This window comes from Malaclemys terrapin, chromosome 9, assembly GCF_027887155.1.
Source record: "Malaclemys terrapin pileata isolate rMalTer1 chromosome 9, rMalTer1.hap1, whole genome shotgun sequence".
Classification (NCBI taxonomy): domain Eukaryota; kingdom Metazoa; phylum Chordata; order Testudines; family Emydidae; genus Malaclemys; species Malaclemys terrapin.
Window position 1 is genome coordinate 28003952 of NC_071513.1, and position 15198 is coordinate 28019149.

At 41.9% G+C, this 15198-nt stretch overlaps 1 long non-coding RNA gene across 1 annotated transcript in view; it reads right to left on the reverse strand.

Moving 5' to 3' along the window:
- Window positions 1-9425: 9425 nt before the first annotated feature.
- LOC128842661 (uncharacterized) overlaps window positions 9426-15198 on the reverse strand; it is a 121246-nt gene continuing 115473 nt past the window's right edge. The window contains exons 5-6 of the long non-coding RNA XR_008446084.1: window positions 11491-11534; window positions 9426-10623 (exon numbers count right to left, since the gene is read on the reverse strand). This is a non-coding gene — a long non-coding RNA (uncharacterized LOC128842661). The remainder of the gene's footprint in view (window positions 10624-11490; window positions 11535-15198) is intronic.

A 15198-nucleotide genomic window follows, 5' to 3' on the forward strand; every position in this document is an offset into this window, starting at 1 on the left:
ATATCTCCAAAGAACAGAACTGAGCTGTTGAAGCCTGATGCACTTTACAAAATAAGCAGAGCCGAGGATGTTTGACATACATGGGAGATGTGCATTCTGGACCCAACCTGGCTACGAGCTTAAGCACACACTAAACTTTAAGCAGATGCATGGTCCATTGGAGTCAATGGGACCATTCCCACATGTGCTTGATGACCCAATTCTACAAAGCACTTAAGCATGGGCTTAACTTTAAATACGTGCTTAAATCCATCCCTATTTAAAAGTAACAGCTGCGTATATGCTTTACTAAATTGGGGCTCCCAGGCTTAATCCTGCAAGCTGCTGAGGACCCTCAACTCCTACAGAAGTCAATGGGAGCTGACTCAGCACCTCACAAGAATCTCAGCACCCTTCAGCATTCATACCTGTTCATGTAATATTTAGAAACTGGCCATTAGTGTCACCTGTATGTAAGTGTCTGGCTTCTATTTTCCCCTGTTTAATCAAAATGGAAAAAAAGTCAGGACAGGTTAAAATAGACACATCACACATACCAAATACATGGCAATTAAAAACCCTTCCCTGGAGAACAGTGTGAAAAGATTTAGAAAGTTTTTTTCCCAATTACCTTTTTATCACCTGTGTGAATGTGGACACAACTAACTCTTTGGGGCGAGCACTGTGCCATGTCATATCTATTTAGACTGCAGCCTCTGAGTGCTCCAACAGCAACAAGAAGATACATTTATTTTTTATGCTGGGTTGCACACACTCTCTTTCTCTCCTTTTTTCCCCTTCATGGTTTAGTTTGTCTGTTGTACACTCCACTGTTTTCCACCAGTAAAATGAGTGTCTGAAAGCAAGGTAGCTAGTACAACCATTGACCCAAATAAAAACTATGGATCATAGAATCATAGAATCATAGAATATCAGAGTTGGAAGGGACCTCAAGAGGTCATCTAGTCCAACCCCCTGCTCAAAGCAGGACCAATTCCCAGCTAAATCATCCCAGCCAGGGCTTTGTCAAGCCGGGCCTTAAAAACCTCCAAGGAAGGAGACTCCACCACCTCCCTAGGTAACGCATTCCAGTGTTTCACCACCCTCCTAGTGAAATAGTTTTTCCTGATATCCAACCTGGACCTCCCCCACTGCAGCTTGAGACCATTGCTCCTTGTTCTGTCATCTGCCACCACTGAGAACAGCCGAGCTCCATCCTCTTTGGAACCCCCCTTCAGGTAGTTGAAGGCTGCTATCAAATCCCCCCTCATTCTTCTCTTCTGGAGACTAAACAATCCCAGTTCTCTCAGCCTCTCCTCATAAGTCATGTGCTCCAGACCCCTAATCATTTTTGTTGCCCTCCGCTGGACTCTTTCCAATTTTTCCACATCCTTCTTGTAGTGTGGGGACCAAAACTGGACACAGTATTCCAGATGAGGCCTCACCAATGTCGAATAAAGGGGAACGATCACGTTCCTCGATCTGCTGGCAATGCCCCTACTTATACAGCCCAAAATGCCGTTAGCCTTCTTGGCAACAAGAGCACACTGTTGACTCATATCCAGCTTCTCGTCCACTGTGACCCCTAGGTCCTTTTCAGCAGAACTGCTACCTAGCCATTCGGTCCCTAGTCTGTAGCAGTGCATGGGATTCTTCCGTCCTAAGTGCAGGACTCTGCACTTGTCCTTGTTGAACCTCATCAGGTTTTTTTCTGCCCAATCCTCTAATTTGTCTAGGTCCCTCTGTATCCGATCCCTACCCTCTAGTGTATCTACCACGCCTCCTAGTTTAGTGTCATCTGCAAACTTGCTGAGAGTGCAGTCCACACCATCCTCCAGATCATTATTAAAGATATTGAACAAAACCGGCCCCAGGACCGACCCTTGGGGCACTCCACTTGAAACCGGCTGCCAACTAGACATGGAGCCATTGATCACTACCCGTTGAGCCCGACGATCTAGCCAGCTTTCTATCCACCTTACAGTCCATTCATCCAGCCCATACTTCTTTAACTTGGTGGCAAGAATACTGTGGGAGACAGTATCAAAAGCTTTGCTAAAGTCAAGAAATAACACATCCACTGCTTTCCCCTCATCCACAGAGCCAGTTATCTCATCATAGAAGGCAATTAGGTTAGTCAGGCACGACTTCCCCTTCGTGAATCCATGCTGACTGTTCCTGATCACTTTCCTCTCCTCTAAATGTTTCATAATTGATTCCTTGAGGACCTGCTCCATGATTTTTCCAGGGACTGAGGTGAGGCTGACTGGCCTGTAGTTCCCCGGATCCTCCTTCTTCCCTTTTTTAAAGATGGGCACTACATTAGCCTTTTTCCAGTCATCTGGGACCTCCCCCGATCGCCATGAGTTTTCAAAAATAATGGCTAATGGCTCTGCAATCTCACCCGCCAACTCCTTTAGCACCCTCAGATGCAGCGCATCCGGCCCCATGGACTTGTGCACGTCCAGTTTTTCTAAATAGTCCCGAACCACTTCTTTCTCCACAGAGGGTTGGCCACCTTCTCCCCATGCTGTACTGCCCAGTGCAGCAATCTGGGAGCTGACCTTGTGCGTGAAGACAGAGGCAAAAAAATCATTGAGTACATTAGCTTTTTCCACATCCTCGGTCACTAGGTTGCCTCCCTCATTCAGTAAGGGGCCCACACTTTCCTTGATTTTCTTCTTGTTGCTAACATACCTGAAGAAACCCTTCTTGTTACTCTTAACATCTCTTGCTAACTGCAACTCCAAGAGTGATTTGGCCTTCCTGATTTCACTCCTGCACGCCTGAGCAATATTTTTATACTCCTCCCTGGTCATTTGTCCAATCTTCCACTCCTTATAAGCCTCTTTTTTGCGTTTAAGATCAGCAAGGATTACACTGTTTAGCCAAGCTGGTCGCCTGCCATATTTACTATTCTTTCTACACATCGGGATGGTTTGTTCCTGCAACCTCAATAAGGATTCTTTAAAATACAGCCAGCTCTCCTGGACCCCTTTGCCCTTCATGTTATTCTCCCAGGGGATCCTGCCCATCTGTTCCCTGAGGGAGTCAAAGTCTGCTTTTCTGAAGTCCAGGGTCCGTATTCTGCTGCTCTCCTTTCTTCCTTGTGTCAGGATCCTGAACTCGACCATCTCATGGTCACTGCCTCCCAGGTTCCCATCCACTTTTGCTTCCCCTACTAGTTCTTCCCTGTTTGTGAGCAGCAGGTCAAGAAAAGCTTTGCCCCTAGTTGGTTCCTCCAGCACTTGCACCAGGAAATTGTCCCCTACACTTTCCAAAAATTTCCTGGATTGCCTGTGCACCGCTGTATTGCTCTCCCAGCAGATATCAGGGTGATTAAAGTCTCCCATGAGAACCAGGGCCTGTGATCTAGCAACTTCTGCTAGTTGCCAGAAGAAAGCCTCGTCCACCTCGTCCCCCTGGTCTGGTGGTCTATAGCAGACTCCAACCACGACATCACCCTTGTTGCTCACACTTCTCAACTTTATCCAGAGACTCTCAGGTTTTTCTGCAGTATCATACCGGAGCTCTGAGCAGTCATACTCCTCTCTTACATACAACGCAACTCCCCCACCTTTTCTGCCCTGCCTGTCCTTCCTGAACAGTTTATATCCATCCATGACAGTACTCCAGTCATGTGAGTTATCCCACCAAGTCTCTGTTATTCCAATCACATCATAGTTCCCTGACATAGATCAGGACCTAAGAGGCTCTGCAAAATTCAGGAACTACTGCAAAGGGAAGATAATGCACAAGTAGCCAGAAGGCCATAGGGAGAGTTCAGATTAGTGAGTTGATCACAATGCCGTCACTGGGAACATCAGAAACAATAAAGCGAGCAGAGAGAGCAAGGTACTGTATAAGGACTGCCACAGCTTCAAAGAAAATATGTGATTCCAAAAGCTACTGGGAGACAGAAATGTTGTGTGACTACTTCCTCCCAAACATCCCATGCAAATATGCTGCTTGCAGAGGCATTGTGGCTGCACTGACTAGTCATGCTTTCTGCTCCTTCTTTTGCAAAGATTCTTCAGATACTCCTATTTGCTCCTATTTCTTGGGCTCTGCAGGACCCACCATTTTTGGAGCAACTTGGTCTGAGTGCTTAGTTTGTTTAAGGCAGCACTGTAACATCCATGCAGTAGAGGCAGGGGACAGGGAAGAGTCATCATTGTGTATGCGGGTTTTGTTTTTGTTTTTTTTCCTGTTAAGAACAGGACAACTGAGGGTACTTGAATCTGCTAGAGATGACCACATCAGTCAAGCAGTCTTACTTGTTGGGAAACTCAGCCACAGACAACCCTGGTATAGCACAGCTCAGGGAATGAAGAGTCCAATCTGCACACTTGCGCAATTACACTGATAGATCGTGCTAAACCAACCTGATCTCCTTCTTTGAGAAGGTAACAGATTTTCTAGACAAAGGAAACGTAGTGGATCTAATTTACCTCAATTTAAGTAAGGCATTTGATACAGTTCCACATGGGGAATTATTAGCTAAATTGGAAAAGATGGGGATCAATATGAAAACTGAAAGGTGGATAAGGAACTGGTTAAAGGGGAGACTACAATGGGTCATACTGAAAGGTGAACTGTCAGGCTGGAAGGAGGTTATTAGTGGAGTTCCTCAGAGATCGGTTTTGGGACCAATCTTATTTAATCTTTTTATTACTGACCTTGGCACAAGAAGTGGAAATGTGCTAATAAAGTTTGCAGATGACACAAAGCTGGGAGGTATTGCCAATACAGAGAAGGACCAGGATATCATACAGGAAGATTTGGAGGATCTTGTAAACTGGAATAATAGTAATAGGATGAAATTTAATAGTGAAAAGTGCAAGGTCATGCAGTTAGGGATTAATAACAAGAATTATTGTTATAAACTGGGGACACATCAGTTGGAAGTAACAGAGGAAGAGAAGGACCTCGGAGTATTGGTTGCTCACACGATGTCTATGAGCCACCAATGTGATATGGCTGTGAAAAAAAGCTAATGCAGTCTTGGGATGGATCAGGCGAGGTATTTCCAGTAGAGATAAGGAGGTGTTAGTACCATTATAAAGGCACTGGTCAGACCTCATCTGGAATACCGTGTGCAGTTCTGATCTCCCATGTTTAAAAAGGATGAATTCAAACTGGAACAGGTACAGAGAAGGGCTACTAGGATGACCTGAGGAATGGAAAACCTGTCTTATGAAAGGAGATTCAAAGAGCTTGGCTTGTTTAGCCTAACCAAAAGAAGGCTGAGTGGAGATACGATTGTTCTCTATAACTATATCAGAGGGATAAATACCAGTGAGGGAGAGGAATTATTTAAGTTCAGTACCAGTGTGGACACAAGAACAAATGGATATAAACTGGTCATCAGGAAGTTTAGACTTGAAATTAGACCAAGGTTTCTAACCATCAGAGGAGTGAAGTTCTGGAACAGCCTTCCAAGGGGAGCAGTGGGGGCAAAAGACATATCTGGCTTCACGACTAAGCTTGATACGTTTATGGAAGGGATGGTATAATGGGATAGCCTAATTTTGGCAATTAATTGGTCTTTGACTATTAGCCCAAAATATGCCCAATGGCCTGTGATGGGCTGTTAGATGGGGTGGGATTTGAGTTACTACAGAGAATTCTTTCCTGGGTGTCTGGCTGGTGAGTCTTGCCCACATGCTCAGGGTTTAGCTGATCACCATATTTGGGCTCGGGAAGGAATTTTCTTCCAGGGCAGATTGGCAAAGGCCCTGTTTTTTTTTTTTTTTTTTTTTTTGCCTTCCTCTGCAGGGTGGTGCACGGGTCACTTGCTGGAAGATTCTCTGCACCTTGAAGTCTTTAAACCACGATTTGAGGAATTCAATGGCTCAGACATAGGTTTGATACAGGAGTGGGTGGGTGAGATTCTGTGGCCTGCGTTGTGCAGGAGGTCAGACTAGATGATCATAATGGTCCCTTCTGACCTTAAAGTCTATGATTCAATCAAAAAGAAAGGTTTTAAGAGAGTTAACATATAAGCGATAAAGATAGAAAAGGTTACAAACAAACAAAAGTAAATATACACTTTCTAATGGTTAAGACCTAACTTAGCAAGCTACAGTCTTTGTTCAAGGTAGTTTACTCACCAGCTTTCCTTTCCCAGTAATGGCAGACTAGCTCTTAGCCCGAATCCCCAGAAAGTCCAAGTTTCTTTCTCCCCAGGTGAAGGGTAACTCAGTAGCTCTCTGCCCCTCTCTCTATAGATACAGGGTGGGTGAGGTAATTTTTTTTTTATTGGCCCAACTTCTGTTGGTGAAAGGGACTAGTGTTTGTGCTTACACAGAGCTCTTCTTCAGGTCTGGTCTCTCTTTATAGTCCAGTAAACCTTTGAAAAATCTCTCTCTCTCAAAGTTCAATGACCCTGCATCAAGAGGCAGGATGGTTTCCTGGGGGTGCAGTATCTATCCCCCATTGAGAGTGTTCAATAATCACAAAAAGAAGAACAGGAGTACTTGTGGCACCTTAGAGACTAACAAATTTATTAGCGCATAAGCTTTCATGGACTACAGCCCACTTCTTCGGATGCATATAGAATGGAACATATATTGAGGAGATATATATACACACATACAGAGAGCATAAACAGGTGGGAGTTGTCTTACCAACTCTGAGAGGCCAATTAATTAAGAGAAAAAAAAAAAACTTTTGAAGTGATAATCAAGGTAGCCCAGTACAGACAGTTTGATAAGAAGTGTGAGAATACTTACAAGGGGAGATAGATTCAATGTTTGTAATGGCTCAGCCATTCCCAGTCCTTATTCAAACCGGAGTTGATTGTGTCTAGTTTGCATATCAATTCTAGCTCAGCAGTCTCTCGTTGGAGTCTGTTTTTGAAGTTTTTCTGTTGTAATATAGCCACCCGCAGGTCTGTCACTGAATGACCAGACAGGTTAAAGTGTTCTCCCACTGGTTTTTGAGTATTTTGATTCCTGATATCAGATTTGTGTCCATTAATTCTTTTGCGTAGAGACTGTCCGGTTTGGCCAATGTACATGGCAGAGGGGCATTGCTGGCACATGATGGCATATATCACATTGGTAGATGTGCAGGTGAACGAGCCCCTGATGGTATGGCTGATGTGATTAGGTCCTATGATGATGTAACTTGAATAGATATGTGGACAGAGTTGGCATCGGGGTTTGTTACAAGGATAGGTTCCTGGGTTAGTGGTTTTGTTCAGTGATGTGTGGTTGCTGGTGAGTATTTGCTTTAGGTTGGGGGGTTGTCTGTAAGCGAGGACAGGTCTGTCTCCCAAGATCTGTGAGAGTAAAGGATCATCTTTCAGGATAGGTTGTAGATCTCTGATGATGCGCTGGAGAGGTTTTAGTTGGGGGCTGAAGGTGACAGCTAGTGGTGTTCTGTTATTTTCTTTGTTGGGCCTGTCTTGTAGGAGGTGACTTCTGGGTACTCGTCTGGCTCTGTCAATCTGTTTTTTCACTTCAGCAGGTGGGTATTGTAGTTTTAAGAATGCTTGATAGAGATCTTGTAGGTGCTTGTCTCTATCCGAGGGATCGGAGCAAATGCGGTTATATCTTAGAGCCTGGCTGTAGACAATGGATCGTGTGGAAATGGAAGAACACTTTAACCTGTCTGGTCATTCAGTGACAGACCTGTGGGTGGCTATATTACAACAGAAAAACTTCAAAAACAGACTCCAACGAGAGACTGCTGAGTTAGAATTGATATGCAAACTAGACACAATCAACTCCGGTTTGAATAAGGACTGGGAATGGCTGAGCCATTACAAACATTGAATCTATCTCCCCTTGTAAGTATTCTCACACTTCTTATCAAACTGTCTGTACTGGGCTATCTTGATTATCACTTCAAAAGTTTTTTTTTTCTCTTAATTAATTGGCCTCTCAGAGTTGGTAAGACAACTCCCACCTGTTTATGCTCTCTGTATGTGTGTGTATATATATCTCCTCAATATATGTTCCATTCTATATGCATCCGAAGAAGTGGGCTGTAGTCCACGAAAGCTTATGCTCTAATAAATTTGTTAGTCTCTAAGGTGCCACAAGTACTCCTGTTCTTCTTTTTGCGGATACAGACTAACACGGCTGCTACTCTGAAACCTTTCAATAATCACTTTTCCCTCCTGATAGCTCTGTTTGCTTGGCATGCAAATGTGTTTTTCTTTGTCTTTGGTCACACCTTGCTCAATTTACTTGGGGGAGACATTTAAGTAGGCAGAACCACATTCCTTTATCTGGAAAAAAAACTGTATATCAACTCCTCATCAAATGCCTGCTTTAAACACATTTTAGTCATAATTCCGGCACATGTGTATAATCCTTTGTAGGTTGACCATACATCCATCACACAAGGATAGTAATGATCAGTGATTTATTAGTGTTCCAATGGCATAGTACACGACACCTTTTGGGTATATATCAAGACAACAGTGTGTTAGGTGTAGTGAGTATGTCAGGCCTGGCAAGAGTTACTCTCAGAGTAGTGAATCACCAGTGGGTCTCTGGGTCACATCTATATTCCTGTATCTGTAGAGGTAGACAGAATTTAACTTCTCCTTAGAGGGAGTGCCAAATTCTAATTGCAGTTATACCAGCTTCAATCCAGAGTGACTCCACTGAAGTTAACTGAGTTATTTTGGATTGACACAGGTGTATGGGAGTGCAGAACACCGTCCACAAGCATTGCATTTTTGTAAAGTACATTTTTTTTAACGTAACATGAGACCTCCACTGCTAAAGAAGATACAACCACATTTTCTCACTGTGCGTTGTTTGCCTCCGAAGAAGCTAGACGCCAGCACAAAAGTAGAGAAAATAAAATAAAAGCATGTCATTGCCACCCTGAGGATCACTTCATATTTCATAAGCGTTTTTATCCTAACATCAATATTCTCACCAATAGCCATTGTAAACCTTACCATGCTAAAAGAATACTGATATCATTATTTCTCTCTCTCTAACACACACGCACACACACGCACAGGCAGAATAAAGCCCAAAACACACTGATGCTTTTATTCCATAAGAAAAGCTTTATATAAATATCAGCAGTTACTCCACATATTGGATGACTGTCGAGCTTTTAGGTAAATATTTTCTGCTACTGAACTAATGTCATGCGTGACATGCTTCTCCAGTTAAGATTAGTTTGCTAAAGCTGGTCAAAGAAATCTATATGTACTCATATTCCCTAGTTGCTGGGGGGCCTTACATTTTGACTGTAACCATGGTGCTGCTGGATTTATCATGACTGCATGGCACAATGTGCGTCTCATCATTCTTTCCTGGCAGCTTTGTACAGCTTTTATTTAGCTGTAAAAATAATTTACATTTCGTGAGCATCTGAATTAAAGATAAACTAGAACTATGACATCCAGGGATAGATATTTTTATGCAAATTTATTTATAAAACAAATCATATTTAGAACATAACATCACACCAATGTCTTCTTCAGACAGCTTGTCTCTTTTTACAAATATTTAAATCTTTCTTATGGGGAACAATATATTAAAGTATAATGTATACATTTGCCATGCAAATGGAAATACAGAAGATGAACAATTCTCAGTGGTTATTTACATCAATGAGTAAAATTTGGGAAGCTGGGTTAGTCACAGGTTTGGTTATGGGGTTAGGAGTTTTTTCACCATCACAGCATTGATTTGAATGTTTTCCAGGTCAGTAGTGACTATCCTGGCCCCATTGACTTCAGTAGGGGGGCAGGATTTCACCCTTAGTACACACTAAGCTGCTTTGTGGCCTATATGACATGCATTGTTATTAGTTCAGTTGCTGGGGGTCAACAATCCACATCACAAACAGCACCATCACCTTTACTCTAGTGCCATTATCATCTGTGACAACTTACCTGACACTTTCTATCATCAAGACATTTCAATAAAAAACTATGTCCCTTTTAAGTATGCCTGTATCTCTTTTCAGGATCATGACCTATATATGCTATTTGCCACTCACTCCAACTATTGTATTGCTCAATTACTCCTTAATACAACTACTGCAAAGAGTCAAAAACTCTTTTATATTCTAAAACATCATAAATCACAGTATTTTGCACTGTGTTCCAAATGTTCAAAAATGGTTCGTTTTACAAAAACAATAAAATGAAAAAAAAAAAACAGAATTATACACGTTTTGGTTGATAATAAGGCTATTATGAGTACACAATGTAAAATTTTGAAATTTGATTTGAAAATAGGCACAATTTAAAATCTTACAGGTTTTTGGTACAAAAATATGAATTTCATGAAATTACTAAAAAATGAAAATTTGAGCTGAGAAATGACTGGAAAGAACTAAGAAAAAATTCCACCTGAATGTCACGAAATCATTTTTTTCAGTTTCATCAGACTTTTCCTTCTGATCTTTTCACTCGGTCGCTTTTATGTTATCTCATTTCTACATGGTCTCTATTTCTTGATTTGTGTCCAAAAAATTCTACAGTTAGTTTCTTGAGTTCCCATAAAGCATAAGGCTGGTGTTTGATCAATGGTTTCACTATAACACTCTTCCTGTTTGGTGACAGCAACATCTCATCCATGTCAGAAGCCTCGGCTATTTACCATCCTTTTGCAGCTGTGAACTCTCTGCTGTGTGATTCCATTTTCACTGTATGTTACCCTAAAAAGGTACAGAGGATGCCATAGAATTGTTTTCCATTTCTAAAGAAAAATTGCAAAAATTCTAAATGGCAATAAAACACATCACAAATGTTGATATGTTTTCTTACTACAAATGTGCTCTGGCAAAGGCTGGACACTTGCACCACTACTCTGCTTCTCTTAGTCAGTCTAATGCTAATGCAAATTATCGCAATCTCAGAGGCAGGAGCATCTCAGAGGATGGATCATGCAGCACAATGTGCTCTTATGTTAGCGCTCCAGTAAATGGTGTTTGCCTGTGGCAGTGGGATCCTGTGAGAGTTGGAAGGAATACTATTGCTGTTAGGTTCCAGCTTTCTATCCAGACTGTTTTAGCTCAAATCAATGCTTGCCCCAGCCCAGTTTGTGTGGATGTATGCACTTCTAACTGCAGATACTAAAGAATAGCTGGTGATGCGAGTGATCCTGCTTTGGCTGATGTCACAGGCTGTTCCTCTTTCATCACTCCCTTTGGCACTCTGACAAACGTTTTGTGCAATAACCTCTGTCGAATGCTGCAGGCAATATCATGCTCCGTCTTTAGCTCTGCTTCTGTGTTCAGACCAAATATTGCTCGTGAATCAGAAATAACACAAAATATTAGACCCCTTTTGGTTGGAAAGTATGCTCTGTGAGGTGTTTGCTGCACTGAAACTGTACAATCCACAAGTTCCCTGAACTCTTCAGCATCTGTACTTTATATACAAAGTTACTTAAGTCTCACAGTACTTTTGCCAATTGTGCAGAGAGCTTGTAGACAGATATACAGTCTGCTGTATTTTAAGGTATGTTAAAATATTTTCCAATAGTATTGCATGCCAATATGCAGTCTGAGTTTTTCTCTTACCTGTCACATGAACCCTGTAGGTTTCTCCCTTTCTGCGCATAGAGCTGGGGGGACAACAACAGAACAAACTCTTACTTATTTGCAATTCCCACTTCTGCAGCTTGTCTGCCATCTTGAGGGATGGCCAGCAGCTGAAAAGTGCATCTGAGAGGATATTTGACTTTTAAAGATAATTTTTCATGGTAGGAGGCAATGATTCAGCAAATAATTATAATAAGCAAGAACAATAACCAATTAACATTGTTTCTAAACAAGTCCTCTTCTATGCTTTGTATTTTTGCCTGTAAACTGTCATTTTACTAATCTGCAGGCAGAACTTTCTGTCTTGATTTTCTAAGGGCTTTCCTAAACACTGACATCAGTGACATCAGGTGGATTCTGCACCCCCCACATCCATCAGATTCGTGGAGACAGAAAACTTAGTGTGAGGATTGGTGAATGGGCAAATTGAAGTGAAAATGGCAAGAGTGTTAATCCACTCAGTAGGATTCCTGTCCCTTAACCATTCCTAATCTAGTTTGTCTTCTATCTTTAGATGATACAAAGGTGACTGAACAAGGAAAGAGGTAAAGGGGAAGCATGGGGCAAGATAGCAATTCAAGCTGAGGGACACAAATGGGACTACTTGCAGGGTAACTCAACCTGAGTAAGAGTGGCAGAATCTGGCCCTGAGTTATCATGATTCCATGTCTTCCAGCAACACAATCTCGCTACCATGTAAGTTCACCTCATGATTCCTACTCAATAGCAGCTCAAGTAGACTCAAGAATTTCATCACCTCACTCTTCACTTCCTTATAGTTATCATGACAGTGCTGAAAAGTGGGTTATTATTGCTTGTGTGGGTATAAAATTCTCTGTATGTATAAAATGTACCATTATATTAGAGAGACAAGGTGGGTGAGGTAATATCTTTTATTGGACTAACTTCTGTTGGTGAAAGAGATGAGCTTTCAAGTTTCCTTGTTGGTTTCCTTGGTCAGTGCTACAACAGGAGATCACTGTTTTTCACAACAGTTCTATTTTGTTAGCATTGCAGCACTGTTTGCCTGAATTTTCCTACTCTGAACCCTTTAGCCCCTGCCTTGCAAAATCTCAGTTCTGAGAGAGCTACACTGAGCAATGTGTTTGCTGCTGCCAGATCTGCCTATGGTGCATTCTCTTTTCTTTTCAGTATCCAGGACATTTTAGGAGAACATTATCCTATCCAAAATATCTTCCTTTTTTAGAATTCTTAATCCGTCCTTTCTGCTTTTGTTCATCATCCCCTCACTCAAAAGGATCAAAGATAAGTGTCTCTTAAACCCCTTTACACTGTTTGGGCCATTTCCTGTTAGTGAGACCCTCCTAATCCCCACCAACTTCAATGAGAGATCTGAGAACCAAATGATAGCAAGATATAGAACTTTGTTTCAATTGACTTCCCTGGGAACTCATTCCATGGGACCAATATCTACCTTCAAATTCATGCATGATTTCCATGGACACCAATGAGGCTTACACGGGCAAAAGTGAAGGACCACCTGGCCCTTTGTAAAATGTAGTTCTCCTAAATTCCTCATTTTATTCCTACTTTCCTGATTTTTACATTATGTTCCCGAGATTTTTTCTCCACTTCTTTACCTTTAAACTAGTCCTTTATAACTTTCAATTTTAGTTTTGTTTCTCACTTTGCTGTATAATATTGGAAAACAAACAATTATCTGACCATCTTCACTCAGACAGACTTTTTTTTATTAATTTGGTATAAACATATATCATTCAAAAATGAAGCTGAAACTACAGCTTAGACTCGGAGAGGAGATGGTTTCCTGATATCCATCAAGGTTCTGCAATATTCTTTTCCAGTTCTGTTTTTACCCAACCTTTTGCTGCTTACCTCTTTTTCTAAGGGCTGGCCCACACTAAACCCCCAGTTCGAACTAAGATACGCAACTTCAGCTACGTGAATAACGTAGCTGAAGTCGAAGTACCTTAGTTCGAACTTAAAGGTACTTACTGCAGGTCCACACGCAGCAGGCAGGCTCCCCCGTTGACTCCGCCTACTCCTCTCGCGGAGCAGGATTACCGGCATCGACGGCGAGCACTTCTGGGATCGATTTATCGCGTCTAGACAAGACGCGATAAATCGATCCCAGAAGATCGATTGCTTGCCGCCGAACCAGCCGGTAAGTATAGACATACCCTAAGTCCATCCTTTTGCAATAGTGAGTACAGCCAATCACAAGGGTATTCAGATAAACACTGAATGATGGCTTTTGACTTTCTGTCTATATTGTGTGACAGACCCAGACCAGTGGGGTACCGGAGTCTGGTAGAGGGCAAATACACTGGTCACTGGATGAGTAGTTTTCTGTTCCCTGAGTGACCAGAGCAGGGGCTGCACTAGAGTAATCAGGAACCTTCTAGAACCAGTTAAGGCAGGCAGGCTAATTAGGACACATGGAGCCAATTAAGAAGAAGCTGCTAGAATCAATTAAAGCAAGCTAATCAGGGCACCTGGGTTTTAAAAAGGAGCTCACTTCAGTTTGTGGTGCGAGTGTGAGGAGCTGAGAGTGAGAGGCGCAAGGAGCTGAGAGTGAGAGGGTGTGCTGCTGCAGGACTGAGGAGCACAAGCATTATCAGACACCAGGAGGAAGGTCCTGTGGTGAGAATAAGGAAGGAGTTTGGAGGAGGCCATGGGGAAGTAGCCCAGGGAGTTGTAGCTGTCATGCAGCTGTTATAGGAGGCACTATAGACAGCTGCAGTCTACAGGGCCCTGGGCTGGAACCCAGAGTAGAGGACAGGTCCGGGTTCCCCCCAAACCTCCCAATTGATCTGGACTGTGGGTTCTTCCAGAGGGGAAGGTCTCTGAACTGTTCCCCAACCCACATGGTGACTCTCTGAGGCAAGAAAATCCGCCAATAAGCGGAGGAACTTTGTCACAATTGAGACTCTCTGCTTTTAGTTTTCCTATAGCCGAGCTAAAACTAGATTTTCTGTTTCATATGAAATTCTGTGTCTTTGAATTTTTTTTGCTTCCAAAATAGAACAAAGCTAAAATATTTCAAAATTTCCCACAAAACAATTCATTTCAGATCAACTGAATGGTTTGTTCTGATAAAATCAAAATGTTTCATTCCTATGGACTTTTTACAAATTTTATATTGTATTATATAAATGTTTCACTCTCAACAAAACAGCATTTCCCACCCAGCTAGGCTAAGCATGTTTCACCAGTACAACAGCCAACACAGGATTTCTTTTCACAAATCCAATGTGGTGTTCAAAATGTTCCTATTTAGTTTTATATGGGATTTTTGGTTACCGCTCTAGGATGGCAAGTAGTTAATTTATCTGTAGCATTTCCAGATCCTGTATACCAATGTTACTTCATGAATTTTCATAACTGCCATTGACTTCTATAAGGCTAGGATTTCTCCCCACTTGCGGCAGTGTATGATCAGTGGGGAAAAGATTCTATTCTATCGTGTCTATTTTTAAATTTCACACAACAATGAGCTTAAAGTACTTTTAACCAATTGCCTGAATCTTTGGCCAAGTCCACCTTACCTGTGAAAGATCCGTGTCAGTCATGTAATAGTCTTTTAATTTTTCATTCATTTAATTTAGTCCATTGATAGAAATTATCTGTCAGCTTGTCTATTTCCAGTTACTACTAGACAATACCTCACAATTATAATTGTGGATTGGGTATGATGTTTGTTTT